This window comes from Eleutherodactylus coqui, chromosome 2 (genome assembly GCF_035609145.1).
Source record: "Eleutherodactylus coqui strain aEleCoq1 chromosome 2, aEleCoq1.hap1, whole genome shotgun sequence".
NCBI classification, from domain to species: Eukaryota; Metazoa; Chordata; class Amphibia; order Anura; family Eleutherodactylidae; genus Eleutherodactylus; species Eleutherodactylus coqui.
The window spans coordinates 307,305,499-307,315,842 of NC_089838.1; the positions used below are offsets into that span (position 1 = coordinate 307,305,499).

Sequence of the window (10,344 nt, forward strand, 5' to 3'; positions counted from 1 at the left end):
GGATCTATCCTTGTTTTTTCCCTCCGCCTTAACTGGATAGGCACTGCTCTTTGCCATTCAATACCGAAACGATACTGGATAATATGGAAAGGTAGCAAACAAGGCAGAAGGGTTTTGGCTAGGGGCTAAAAGCAACCGTGTTGAGGTCTTTGAATATGGCTGCGAGCGTAGCAAAAGTCCAAAATGGGGAGCATGATTAGTGGCAACCTCTCACACAGGGCCAGTGGCGCAATGGATAACGCGTCTGACTACGGATCAGAAGATTGTAGGTTCGACTCCTACCTGGCTCGTGAATGTCGCCGTGATCGTATAGTGGTTAGTACTCTGCGTTGTGGCCGCAGCAACCCCGGTTCGAATCCGGGTCACGGCATTCTTGATGAAAAAGCAAAGGTGCTCTTGTAGACGGCAAGCCTGAATGATACTTTTATGAACTTTTTGAGCGCTATCTTAATTCAGAGGGTCTTTCGATGTAGTTGCAAGCTTAGGAAAATGCTCATTCCCATACCGGGAGTCGAACCCGGGACGCCTGGGTGAGAACCAGGAATCCTAACCGCTAGACCATATGGGAACCGCTGAGACCCTTTTTCAGTAATAAGTAGAAAAAAAATCAGTTTCATGATTTGAAAACTCATTTTTAAGCATGGATGGCATCAACAACCACTTGCAAGTGGCCTCGTTAGCGCAGCATTTTTGGCTGCCAAGAGCATCTGCAAACTAAGCCGCTTAATTCTGCAAGAAAGGTGCAGGCCTTTGAATGCAGGCACAAGCTTAGCAAAACACTCATTCCCATACCGGGAGTCGAACCCGGGCCGCCTGGGTGAAAACCAGGAATCCTAACCGCTAGACCATATGGGAAAAGCTGCTTTCACAGCTTGCTTTAAACTTTCCAATATATGTAGATATATACATGTACATATTAAAAAAAAAAAAAAAAGAAGTTTTGTGCTTACAGAATTCCAATTCCATCTTATCTCTGGACGGCAACAACCAATCACACGTAAGATGCCTCGTTAGCGCAGTAGGTAGCGCGTCAGTCTCATAATCTGAAGGTCGTGAGTTCGATCCTCACACGGGGCATGGATCTATCCTTGTTTTTTCCCTCCGCCTTAACTGGATAGGCACTGCTCTTTGCCATTCAATACCGAAACGATACTGGATAATATGGAAAGGTAGCAAACAAGGCAGAAGGGTTTTGGCTAGGGGCTAAAAGCAACCGTGTTGAGGTCTTTGAATATGGCTGCGAGCGTAGCAAAAGTCCAAAATGGGGAGCATGATTAGTGGCAACCTCTCACACAGGGCCAGTGGCGCAATGGATAACGCGTCTGACTACGGATCAGAAGATTGTAGGTTCGACTCCTACCTGGCTCGTGAATGTCGCCGTGATCGTATAGTGGTTAGTACTCTGCGTTGTGGCCGCAGCAACCCCGGTTCGAATCCGGGTCACGGCATTCTTGATGAAAAAGCAAAGGTGCTCTTGTAGACGGCAAGCCTGAATGATACTTTTATGAACTTTTTGAGCGCTATCTTAATTCAGAGGGTCTTTCGATGTAGTTGCAAGCTTAGGAAAATGCTCATTCCCATACCGGGAGTCGAACCCGGGCCGCCTTGGTGAGAACCAGGAATCCTAACCGCTAGACCATATGGGAACCGCTGAGACCCTTTTTCAGTAATAAGTAGAAAAAAAATCAGTTTCATGATTTGAAAACTCATTTTTAAGCATGGATGGCATCAACAACCACTTGCAAGTGGCCTCGTTAGCGCAGCATTTTTGGCTGCCAAGAGCATCTGCAAACTAAGCCGCTTAATTCTGCAAGAAAGGTGCAGGCCTTTGAATGCAGGCACAAGCTTAGCAAAACACTCATTCCCATACCGGGAGTCGAACCCAGGCCGCCTGGGTGAAAACCAGGAATCCTAACCGCTAGACCATATGGGAAAAGTTGCTTTCACAGCTTGCTTTAAACTTTCCAATATATGTAGATATATACATGTACATATTAAAAAAAAAAAAAAAGAAGTTTTGTGCTTACAGAATTCCATCTTATCTCTGGACGGCAACAACCAATCACACGCAAGATGCCTCGTTAGCGCAGTAGGTAGCGCGTCAGTCTCATAATCTGAAGGTCGTGAGTTCGATCCTCACACGGGGCATGGATCTATCCTTGTTTTTTCCCTCCGCCTTAACTGGATAGGCACTGCTCTTTGCCATTCAATACCGAAACGATACTGGATAATATGGAAAGGTAGCAAACAAGGCAGAAGGGTTTTGGCTAGGGGCTAAAAGCAACCGTGTTGAGGTCTTTGAATATGGCTGCGAGCGTAGCAAAAGTCCAAAATGGGGAGCATGATTAGTGGCAACCTCTCACACAGGGCCAGTGGCGCAATGGATAACGCGTCTGACTACGGATCAGAAGATTGTAGGTTCGACTCCTACCTGGCTCGTGAATGTCGCCGTGATCGTATAGTGGTTAGTACTCTGCGTTGTGGCCGCAGCAACCCCGGTTCGAATCCGGGTCACGGCATTCTTGATGAAAAAGCAAAGGTGCTCTTGTAGACGGCAAGCCTGAATGATACTTTTATGAACTTTTTGAGCGCTATCTTAATTCAGAGGGTCTTTCGATGTAGTTGCAAGCTTAGGAAAATGCTCATTCCCATACCGGGAGTCGAACCCGGGCCGCCTGGGTGAGAACCAGGAATCCTAACCGCTAGACCATATGGGAACCGCTGAGACCCTTTTTCAGTAATAAGTAGAAAAAAAATCAGTTTCATGATTTGAAAACTCATTTTTAAGCATGGATGGCATCAACAACCACTTGCAAGTGGCCTCGTTAGCGCAGCATTTTTGGCTGCCAAGAGCATCTGCAAACTAAGCCGCTTAATTCTGCAAGAAAGGTGCAGGCCTTTGAATGCAGGCACAAGCTTAGCAAAACACTCATTCCCATACCGGGAGTCGAACCCGGGCCGCCTGGGTGAAAACCAGGAATCCTAACCGCTAGACCATATGGGAAAAGCTGCTTTCACAGCTTGCTTTAAACTTTCCAATATATGTAGATATATACATGTACATATTAAAAAAAAAAAAAAAAAGAAGTTTTGTGCTTACAGAATTCCAATTCCATCTTATCTCTGGACGGCAACAACCAATCACACGTAAGATGCCTCGTTAGCGCAGTAGGTAGCGCGTCAGTCTCATAATCTGAAGGTCGTGAGTTCGATCCTCACACGGGGCATGGATCTATCCTTGTTTTTTCCCTCCGCCTTAACTGGATAGGCACTGCTCTTTGCCATTCAATACCGAAACGATACTGGATAATATGGAAAGGTAGCAAACAAGGCAGAAGGGTTTTGGCTAGGGGCTAAAAGCAACCGTGTTGAGGTCTTTGAATATGGCTGCGAGCGTAGCAAAAGTCCAAAATGGGGAGCATGATTAGTGGCAACCTCTCACACAGGGCCAGTGGCGCAATGGATAACGCGTCTGACTACGGATCAGAAGATTGTAGGTTCGACTCCTACCTGGCTCGTGAATGTCGCCGTGATCGTATAGTGGTTAGTACTCTGCGTTGTGGCCGCAGCAACCCCGGTTCGAATCCGGGTCACGGCATTCTTGATGAAAAAGCAAAGGTGCTCTTGTAGACGGCAAGCCTGAATGATACTTTTATGAACTTTTTGAGCGCTATCTTAATTCAGAGGGTCTTTCGATGTAGTTGCAAGCTTAGGAAAATGCTCATTCCCATACCGGGAGTCGAACCCGGGCCGCCTTGGTGAGAACCAGGAATCCTAACCGCTAGACCATATGGGAACCGCTGAGACCCTTTTTCAGTAATAAGTAGAAAAAAAATCAGTTTCATGATTTGAAAACTCATTTTTAAGCATGGATGGCATCAACAACCACTTGCAAGTGGCCTCGTTAGCGCAGCATTTTTGGCTGCCAAGAGCATCTGCAAACTAAGCCGCTTAATTCTGCAAGAAAGGTGCAGGCCTTTGAATGCAGGCACAAGCTTAGCAAAACACTCATTCCCATACCGGGAGTCGAACCCAGGCCGCCTGGGTGAAAACCAGGAATCCTAACCGCTAGACCATATGGGAAAAGTTGCTTTCACAGCTTGCTTTAAACTTTCCAATATATGTAGATATATACATGTACATATTAAAAAAAAAAAGAAGTTTTGTGCTTACAGAATTCCATCTTATCTCTGGACGGCAACAACCAATCACACGCAAGATGCCTCGTTAGCGCAGTAGGTAGCGCGTCAGTCTCATAATCTGAAGGTCGTGAGTTCGATCCTCACACGGGGCATGGATCTATCCTTGTTTTTTCCCTCCGCCTTAACTGGATAGGCACTGCTCTTTGCCATTCAATACCGAAACGATACTGGATAATATGGAAAGGTAGCAAACAAGGCAGAAGGGTTTTGGCTAGGGGCTAAAAGCAACCGTGTTGAGGTTTTTGAATATGGCTGCGAGCGTAGCAAAAGTCCAAAATGGGGAGCATGATTAGTGGCAACCTCTCACACAGGGCCAGTGGCGCAATGGATAACGCGTCTGACTACGGATCAGAAGATTGTAGGTTCGACTCCTACCTGGCTCGTGAATGTCGCCGTGATCGTATAGTGGTTAGTACTCTGCGTTGTGCCCGCAGCAACCCCGGTTCGAATCCGGGTCACGGCATTCTTGATGAAAAAGCAAAGGTGCTCTTGTAGACGGCAAGCCTGAATGATACTTTTATGAACTTTTTGAGCGCTATCTTAATTCAGAGGGTCTTTCGATGTAGTTGCAAGCTTAGGAAAATGCTCATTCCCATACCGGGAGTCGAACCCGGGCCGCCTGGGTGAGAACCAGGAATCCTAACCGCTAGACCATATGGGAACCGCTGAGACCCTTTTTCAGTAATAAGTAGAAAAAAAATCAGTTTCATGATTTGAAAACTCATTTTTAAGCATGGATGGCATCAACAACCACTTGCAAGTGGCCTCGTTAGCGCAGCATTTTTGGCTGCCAAGAGCATCTGCAAACTAAGCCGCTTAATTCTGCAAGAAAGGTGCAGGCCTTTGAATGCAGGCACAAGCTTAGCAAAACACTCATTCCCATACCGGGAGTCGAACCCGGGCCGCCTGGGTGAAAACCAGGAATCCTAACCGCTAGACCATATGGGAAAAGCTGCTTTCACAGCTTGCTTTAAACTTTCCAATATATGTAGATATATACATGTACATATTAAAAAAAAAAAAAAAAGAAGTTTTGTGCTTACAGAATTCCAATTCCATCTTATCTCTGGACGGCAACAACCAATCACACGTAAGATGCCTCGTTAGCGCAGTAGGTAGCGCGTCAGTCTCATAATCTGAAGGTCGTGAGTTCGATCCTCACACGGGGCATGGATCTATCCTTGTTTTTTCCCTCCGCCTTAACTGGATAGGCACTGCTCTTTGCCATTCAATACCGAAACGATACTGGATAATATGGAAAGGTAGCAAACAAGGCAGAAGGGTTTTGGCTAGGGGCTAAAAGCAACCGTGTTGAGGTCTTTGAATATGGCTGCGAGCGTAGCAAAAGTCCAAAATGGGGAGCATGATTAGTGGCAACCTCTCACACAGGGCCAGTGGCGCAATGGATAACGCGTCTGACTACGGATCAGAAGATTGTAGGTTCGACTCCTACCTGGCTCGTGAATGTCGCCGTGATCGTATAGTGGTTAGTACTCTGCGTTGTGGCCGCAGCAACCCCGGTTCGAATCCGGGTCACGGCATTCTTGATGAAAAAGCAAAGGTGCTCTTGTAGACGGCAAGCCTGAATGATACTTTTATGAACTTTTTGAGCGCTATCTTAATTCAGAGGGTCTTTCGATGTAGTTGCAAGCTTAGGAAAATGCTCATTCCCATACCGGGAGTCGAACCCGGGCCGCCTTGGTGAGAACCAGGAATCCTAACCGCTAGACCATATGGGAACCGCTGAGACCCTTTTTCAGTAATAAGTAGAAAAAAAATCAGTTTCATGATTTGAAAACTCATTTTTAAGCATGGATGGCATCAACAACCACTTGCAAGTGGCCTCGTTAGCGCAGCATTTTTGGCTGCCAAGAGCATCTGCAAACTAAGCCGCTTAATTCTGCAAGAAAGGTGCAGGCCTTTGAATGCAGGCACAAGCTTAGCAAAACACTCATTCCCATACCGGGAGTCGAACCCAGGCCGCCTGGGTGAAAACCAGGAATCCTAACCGCTAGACCATATGGGAAAAGTTGCTTTCACAGCTTGCTTTAAACTTTCCAATATATGTAGATATATACATGTACATATTAAAAAAAAAAAGAAGTTTTGTGCTTACAGAATTCCATCTTATCTCTGGACGGCAACAACCAATCACACGCAAGATGCCTCGTTAGCGCAGTAGGTAGCGCGTCAGTCTCATAATCTGAAGGTCGTGAGTTCGATCCTCACACGGGGCATGGATCTATCCTTGTTTTTTCCCTCCGCCTTAACTGGATAGGCACTGCTCTTTGCCATTCAATACCGAAACGATACTGGATAATATGGAAAGGTAGCAAACAAGGCAGAAGGGTTTTGGCTAGGGGCTAAAAGCAACCGTGTTGAGGTCTTTGAATATGGCTGCGAGCGTAGCAAAAGTCCAAAATGGGGAGCATGATTAGTGGCAACCTCTCACACAGGGCCAGTGGCGCAATGGATAACGCGTCTGACTACGGATCAGAAGATTGTAGGTTCGACTCCTACCTGGCTCGTGAATGTCGCCGTGATCGTATAGTGGTTAGTACTCTGCGTTGTGGCCGCAGCAACCCCGGTTCGAATCCGGGTCACGGCATTCTTGATGAAAAAGCAAAGGTGCTCTTGTAGACGGCAAGCCTGAATGATACTTTTATGAACTTTTTGAGCGCTATCTTAATTCAGAGGGTCTTTCGATGTAGTTGCAAGCTTAGGAAAATGCTCATTCCCATACCGGGAGTCGAACCCGGGCCGCCTGGGTGAGAACCAGGAATCCTAACCGCTAGACCATATGGGAACCGCTGAGACCCTTTTTCAGTAATAAGTAGAAAAAAAATCAGTTTCATGATTTGAAAACTCATTTTTAAGCATGGATGGCATCAACAACCACTTGCAAGTGGCCTCGTTAGCGCAGCATTTTTGGCTGCCAAGAGCATCTGCAAACTAAGCCGCTTAATTCTGCAAGAAAGGTGCAGGCCTTTGAATGCAGGCACAAGCTTAGCAAAACACTCATTCCCATACCGGGAGTCGAACCCGGGCCGCCTGGGTGAAAACCAGGAATCCTAACCGCTAGACCATATGGGAAAAGCTGCTTTCACAGCTTGCTTTAAACTTTCCAATATATGTAGATATATACATGTACATATTAAAAAAAAAAAAAAAAAGAAGTTTTGTGCTTACAGAATTCCAATTCCATCTTATCTCTGGACGGCAACAACCAATCACACGTAAGATGCCTCGTTAGCGCAGTAGGTAGCGCGTCAGTCTCATAATCTGAAGGTCGTGAGTTCGATCCTCACACGGGGCATGGATCTATCCTTGTTTTTTCCCTCCGCCTTAACTGGATAGGCACTGCTCTTTGCCATTCAATACCGAAACGATACTGGATAATATGGAAAGGTAGCAAACAAGGCAGAAGGGTTTTGGCTAGGGGCTAAAAGCAACCGTGTTGAGGTCTTTGAATATGGCTGCGAGCGTAGCAAAAGTCCAAAATGGGGAGCATGATTAGTGGCAACCTCTCACACAGGGCCAGTGGCGCAATGGATAACGCGTCTGACTACGGATCAGAAGATTGTAGGTTCGACTCCTACCTGGCTCGTGAATGTCGCCGTGATCGTATAGTGGTTAGTACTCTGCGTTGTGGCCGCAGCAACCCCGGTTCGAATCCGGGTCACGGCATTCTTGATGAAAAAGCAAAGGTGCTCTTGTAGACGGCAAGCCTGAATGATACTTTTATGAACTTTTTGAGCGCTATCTTAATTCAGAGGGTCTTTCGATGTAGTTGCAAGCTTAGGAAAATGCTCATTCCCATACCGGGAGTCGAACCCGGGCCGCCTTGGTGAGAACCAGGAATCCTAACCGCTAGACCATATGGGAACCGCTGAGACCCTTTTTCAGTAATAAGTAGAAAAAAAATCAGTTTCATGATTTGAAAACTCATTTTTAAGCATGGATGGCATCAACAACCACTTGCAAGTGGCCTCGTTAGCGCAGCATTTTTGGCTGCCAAGAGCATCTGCAAACTAAGCCGCTTAATTCTGCAAGAAAGGTGCAGGCCTTTGAATGCAGGCACAAGCTTAGCAAAACACTCATTCCCATACCGGGAGTCGAACCCAGGCCGCCTGGGTGAAAACCAGGAATCCTAACCGCTAGACCATATGGGAAAAGTTGCTTTCACAGCTTGCTTTAAACTTTCCAATATATGTAGATATATACATGTACATATTAAAAAAAAAAAGAAGTTTTGTGCTTACAGAATTCCATCTTATCTCTGGACGGCAACAACCAATCACACGCAAGATGCCTCGTTAGCGCAGTAGGTAGCGCGTCAGTCTCATAATCTGAAGGTCGTGAGTTCGATCCTCACACGGGGCATGGATCTATCCTTGTTTTTTCCCTCCGCCTTAACTGGATAGGCACTGCTCTTTGCCATTCAATACCGAAACGATACTGGATAATATGGAAAGGTAGCAAACAAGGCAGAAGGGTTTTGGCTAGGGGCTAAAAGCAACCGTGTTGAGGTCTTTGAATATGGCTGCGAGCGTAGCAAAAGTCCAAAATGGGGAGCATGATTAGTGGCAACCTCTCACACAGGGCCAGTGGCGCAATGGATAACGCGTCTGACTACGGATCAGAAGATTGTAGGTTCGACTCCTACCTGGCTCGTGAATGTCGCCGTGATCGTATAGTGGTTAGTACTCTGCGTTGTGCCCGCAGCAACCCCGGTTCGAATCCGGGTCATGGCATTCTTGATGAAAAAGCAAAGGTGCTCTTGTAGACGGCAAGCCTGAATGATACTTTTATGAACTTTTTGAGCGCTATCTTAATTCAGAGGGTCTTTCGATGTAGTTGCAAGCTTAGGAAAATGCTCATTCCCATACCGGGAGTCGAACCCAGGCCGCCTTGGTGAGAACCAGGAATCCTAACCGCTAGACCATATGGGAACCGCTGAGACCCTTTTTCAGTAATAAGTAGAAAAAAAATCAGTTTCATGATTTGAAAACTCATTTTTAAGCATGGATGGCATCAACAACCACTTGCAAGTGGCCTCGTTAGCGCAGCATTTTTGGCTGCCAAGAGCATCTGCAAACTAAGCCGCTTAATTCTGCAAGAAAGGTGCAGGCCTTTGAATGCAGGCACAAGCTTAGCAAAACACTCATTCCCATACCGGGAGTCGAACCCAGGCCGCCTGGGTGAAAACCAGGAATCCTAACCGCTAGACCATATGGGAAAAGTTGCTTTCACAGCTTGCTTTAAACTTTCCAATATATGTAGATATATACATGTACATATTAAAAAAAAAAAAAAAAAGAAGTTTTGTGCTTACAGAATTCCAATTCCATCTTATCTCTGGACGGCAACAACCAATCACACGTAAGATGCCTCGTTAGCGCAGTAGGTAGCGCGTCAGTCTCATAATCTGAAGGTCGTGAGTTCGATCCTCACACGGGGCATGGATCTATCCTTGTTTTTTCCCTCCGCCTTAACTGGATAGGCACTGCTCTTTGCCATTCAATACCGAAACGATACTGGATAATATGGAAAGGTAGCAAACAAGGCAGAAGGGTTTTGGCTAGGGGCTAAAAGCAACCGTGTTGAGGTCTTTGAATATGGCTGCGAGCGTAGCAAAAGTCCAAAATGGGGAGCATGATTAGTGGCAACCTCTCACACAGGGCCAGTGGCGCAATGGATAACGCGTCTGACTACGGATCAGAAGATTGTAGGTTCGACTCCTACCTGGCTCGTGAATGTCGCCGTGATCGTATAGTGGTTAGTACTCTGCGTTGTGGCCGCAGCAACCCCGGTTCGAATCCGGGTCACGGCATTCTTGATGAAAAAGCAAAGGTGCTCTTGTAGACGGCAAGCCTGAATGATACTTTTATGAACTTTTTGAGCGCTATCTTAATTCAGAGGGTCTTTCGATGTAGTTGCAAGCTTAGGAAAATGCTCATTCCCATACCGGGAGTCGAACCCGGGCCGCCTGGGTGAGAACCAGGAATCCTAACCGCTAGACCATATGGGAACTGCTGAGACCCTTTTTCAGTAATAAGTAGAAAAAAAATCAGTTTCATGATTTGAAAACTCATTTTTAAGCATGGATGGCATCAACAACCACTTGCAAGAGGCCTCGTTA

At 46.3% G+C, this 10,344-nt stretch overlaps 35 non-coding genes across 35 annotated transcripts; 27 read left to right on the forward strand and 8 right to left on the reverse strand.

Moving 5' to 3' along the window:
- Positions 1-217: 217 nt before the first annotated feature.
- On the forward strand, positions 218-290 carry TRNAR-ACG (transfer RNA arginine (anticodon ACG)). Its single transcript has one exon. It is a non-coding gene; the product is annotated as a tRNA-Arg (tRNA).
- An 8-nt stretch (positions 291-298) lies between these two features.
- On the forward strand, positions 299-370 carry TRNAH-GUG (transfer RNA histidin (anticodon GUG)). Its single transcript has one exon. It is a non-coding gene; the product is annotated as a tRNA-His (tRNA).
- Positions 371-783: 413 nt separating this feature from the next.
- On the reverse strand, positions 784-855 carry TRNAE-UUC (transfer RNA glutamic acid (anticodon UUC)). The gene has a single exon. It is a non-coding gene; the product is annotated as a tRNA-Glu (tRNA).
- Positions 856-1,004: 149 nt separating this feature from the next.
- TRNAM-CAU (transfer RNA methionine (anticodon CAU)) lies at positions 1,005-1,077 on the forward strand. Its single transcript has one exon. It is a non-coding gene; the product is annotated as a tRNA-Met (tRNA).
- A 218-nt stretch (positions 1,078-1,295) lies between these two features.
- TRNAR-ACG (transfer RNA arginine (anticodon ACG)) lies at positions 1,296-1,368 on the forward strand. Its single transcript has one exon. It is a non-coding gene; the product is annotated as a tRNA-Arg (tRNA).
- An 8-nt stretch (positions 1,369-1,376) lies between these two features.
- TRNAH-GUG (transfer RNA histidin (anticodon GUG)) lies at positions 1,377-1,448 on the forward strand. Its single transcript has one exon. It is a non-coding gene; the product is annotated as a tRNA-His (tRNA).
- Positions 1,449-2,075: 627 nt separating this feature from the next.
- On the forward strand, positions 2,076-2,148 carry TRNAM-CAU (transfer RNA methionine (anticodon CAU)). Its single transcript has one exon. It is a non-coding gene; the product is annotated as a tRNA-Met (tRNA).
- A 218-nt stretch (positions 2,149-2,366) lies between these two features.
- Positions 2,367-2,439, forward strand: TRNAR-ACG (transfer RNA arginine (anticodon ACG)). The gene has a single exon. It is a non-coding gene; the product is annotated as a tRNA-Arg (tRNA).
- Positions 2,440-2,447: 8 nt separating this feature from the next.
- TRNAH-GUG (transfer RNA histidin (anticodon GUG)) lies at positions 2,448-2,519 on the forward strand. The gene has a single exon. It is a non-coding gene; the product is annotated as a tRNA-His (tRNA).
- Positions 2,520-2,645: 126 nt separating this feature from the next.
- Positions 2,646-2,717, reverse strand: TRNAE-CUC (transfer RNA glutamic acid (anticodon CUC)). The gene has a single exon. It is a non-coding gene; the product is annotated as a tRNA-Glu (tRNA).
- A 215-nt stretch (positions 2,718-2,932) lies between these two features.
- TRNAE-UUC (transfer RNA glutamic acid (anticodon UUC)) lies at positions 2,933-3,004 on the reverse strand. The gene has a single exon. It is a non-coding gene; the product is annotated as a tRNA-Glu (tRNA).
- A 150-nt stretch (positions 3,005-3,154) lies between these two features.
- Positions 3,155-3,227, forward strand: TRNAM-CAU (transfer RNA methionine (anticodon CAU)). Its single transcript has one exon. It is a non-coding gene; the product is annotated as a tRNA-Met (tRNA).
- A 218-nt stretch (positions 3,228-3,445) lies between these two features.
- TRNAR-ACG (transfer RNA arginine (anticodon ACG)) lies at positions 3,446-3,518 on the forward strand. The gene has a single exon. It is a non-coding gene; the product is annotated as a tRNA-Arg (tRNA).
- Positions 3,519-3,526: 8 nt separating this feature from the next.
- On the forward strand, positions 3,527-3,598 carry TRNAH-GUG (transfer RNA histidin (anticodon GUG)). The gene has a single exon. It is a non-coding gene; the product is annotated as a tRNA-His (tRNA).
- Positions 3,599-4,221: 623 nt separating this feature from the next.
- On the forward strand, positions 4,222-4,294 carry TRNAM-CAU (transfer RNA methionine (anticodon CAU)). Its single transcript has one exon. It is a non-coding gene; the product is annotated as a tRNA-Met (tRNA).
- Positions 4,295-4,512: 218 nt separating this feature from the next.
- On the forward strand, positions 4,513-4,585 carry TRNAR-ACG (transfer RNA arginine (anticodon ACG)). Its single transcript has one exon. It is a non-coding gene; the product is annotated as a tRNA-Arg (tRNA).
- A 206-nt stretch (positions 4,586-4,791) lies between these two features.
- TRNAE-CUC (transfer RNA glutamic acid (anticodon CUC)) lies at positions 4,792-4,863 on the reverse strand. Its single transcript has one exon. It is a non-coding gene; the product is annotated as a tRNA-Glu (tRNA).
- A 215-nt stretch (positions 4,864-5,078) lies between these two features.
- TRNAE-UUC (transfer RNA glutamic acid (anticodon UUC)) lies at positions 5,079-5,150 on the reverse strand. Its single transcript has one exon. It is a non-coding gene; the product is annotated as a tRNA-Glu (tRNA).
- Positions 5,151-5,299: 149 nt separating this feature from the next.
- On the forward strand, positions 5,300-5,372 carry TRNAM-CAU (transfer RNA methionine (anticodon CAU)). The gene has a single exon. It is a non-coding gene; the product is annotated as a tRNA-Met (tRNA).
- Positions 5,373-5,590: 218 nt separating this feature from the next.
- TRNAR-ACG (transfer RNA arginine (anticodon ACG)) lies at positions 5,591-5,663 on the forward strand. Its single transcript has one exon. It is a non-coding gene; the product is annotated as a tRNA-Arg (tRNA).
- An 8-nt stretch (positions 5,664-5,671) lies between these two features.
- TRNAH-GUG (transfer RNA histidin (anticodon GUG)) lies at positions 5,672-5,743 on the forward strand. Its single transcript has one exon. It is a non-coding gene; the product is annotated as a tRNA-His (tRNA).
- Positions 5,744-6,366: 623 nt separating this feature from the next.
- Positions 6,367-6,439, forward strand: TRNAM-CAU (transfer RNA methionine (anticodon CAU)). The gene has a single exon. It is a non-coding gene; the product is annotated as a tRNA-Met (tRNA).
- A 218-nt stretch (positions 6,440-6,657) lies between these two features.
- Positions 6,658-6,730, forward strand: TRNAR-ACG (transfer RNA arginine (anticodon ACG)). Its single transcript has one exon. It is a non-coding gene; the product is annotated as a tRNA-Arg (tRNA).
- An 8-nt stretch (positions 6,731-6,738) lies between these two features.
- TRNAH-GUG (transfer RNA histidin (anticodon GUG)) lies at positions 6,739-6,810 on the forward strand. The gene has a single exon. It is a non-coding gene; the product is annotated as a tRNA-His (tRNA).
- Positions 6,811-6,936: 126 nt separating this feature from the next.
- TRNAE-CUC (transfer RNA glutamic acid (anticodon CUC)) lies at positions 6,937-7,008 on the reverse strand. The gene has a single exon. It is a non-coding gene; the product is annotated as a tRNA-Glu (tRNA).
- A 215-nt stretch (positions 7,009-7,223) lies between these two features.
- TRNAE-UUC (transfer RNA glutamic acid (anticodon UUC)) lies at positions 7,224-7,295 on the reverse strand. The gene has a single exon. It is a non-coding gene; the product is annotated as a tRNA-Glu (tRNA).
- Positions 7,296-7,445: 150 nt separating this feature from the next.
- TRNAM-CAU (transfer RNA methionine (anticodon CAU)) lies at positions 7,446-7,518 on the forward strand. The gene has a single exon. It is a non-coding gene; the product is annotated as a tRNA-Met (tRNA).
- Positions 7,519-7,736: 218 nt separating this feature from the next.
- Positions 7,737-7,809, forward strand: TRNAR-ACG (transfer RNA arginine (anticodon ACG)). Its single transcript has one exon. It is a non-coding gene; the product is annotated as a tRNA-Arg (tRNA).
- Positions 7,810-7,817: 8 nt separating this feature from the next.
- TRNAH-GUG (transfer RNA histidin (anticodon GUG)) lies at positions 7,818-7,889 on the forward strand. The gene has a single exon. It is a non-coding gene; the product is annotated as a tRNA-His (tRNA).
- A 623-nt stretch (positions 7,890-8,512) lies between these two features.
- On the forward strand, positions 8,513-8,585 carry TRNAM-CAU (transfer RNA methionine (anticodon CAU)). Its single transcript has one exon. It is a non-coding gene; the product is annotated as a tRNA-Met (tRNA).
- A 218-nt stretch (positions 8,586-8,803) lies between these two features.
- TRNAR-ACG (transfer RNA arginine (anticodon ACG)) lies at positions 8,804-8,876 on the forward strand. Its single transcript has one exon. It is a non-coding gene; the product is annotated as a tRNA-Arg (tRNA).
- Positions 8,877-9,591: 715 nt separating this feature from the next.
- On the forward strand, positions 9,592-9,664 carry TRNAM-CAU (transfer RNA methionine (anticodon CAU)). The gene has a single exon. It is a non-coding gene; the product is annotated as a tRNA-Met (tRNA).
- Positions 9,665-9,882: 218 nt separating this feature from the next.
- On the forward strand, positions 9,883-9,955 carry TRNAR-ACG (transfer RNA arginine (anticodon ACG)). Its single transcript has one exon. It is a non-coding gene; the product is annotated as a tRNA-Arg (tRNA).
- An 8-nt stretch (positions 9,956-9,963) lies between these two features.
- Positions 9,964-10,035, forward strand: TRNAH-GUG (transfer RNA histidin (anticodon GUG)). Its single transcript has one exon. It is a non-coding gene; the product is annotated as a tRNA-His (tRNA).
- Positions 10,036-10,161: 126 nt separating this feature from the next.
- TRNAE-CUC (transfer RNA glutamic acid (anticodon CUC)) lies at positions 10,162-10,233 on the reverse strand. The gene has a single exon. It is a non-coding gene; the product is annotated as a tRNA-Glu (tRNA).
- Between the last annotated feature and the right edge of the window lie 111 nt (positions 10,234-10,344).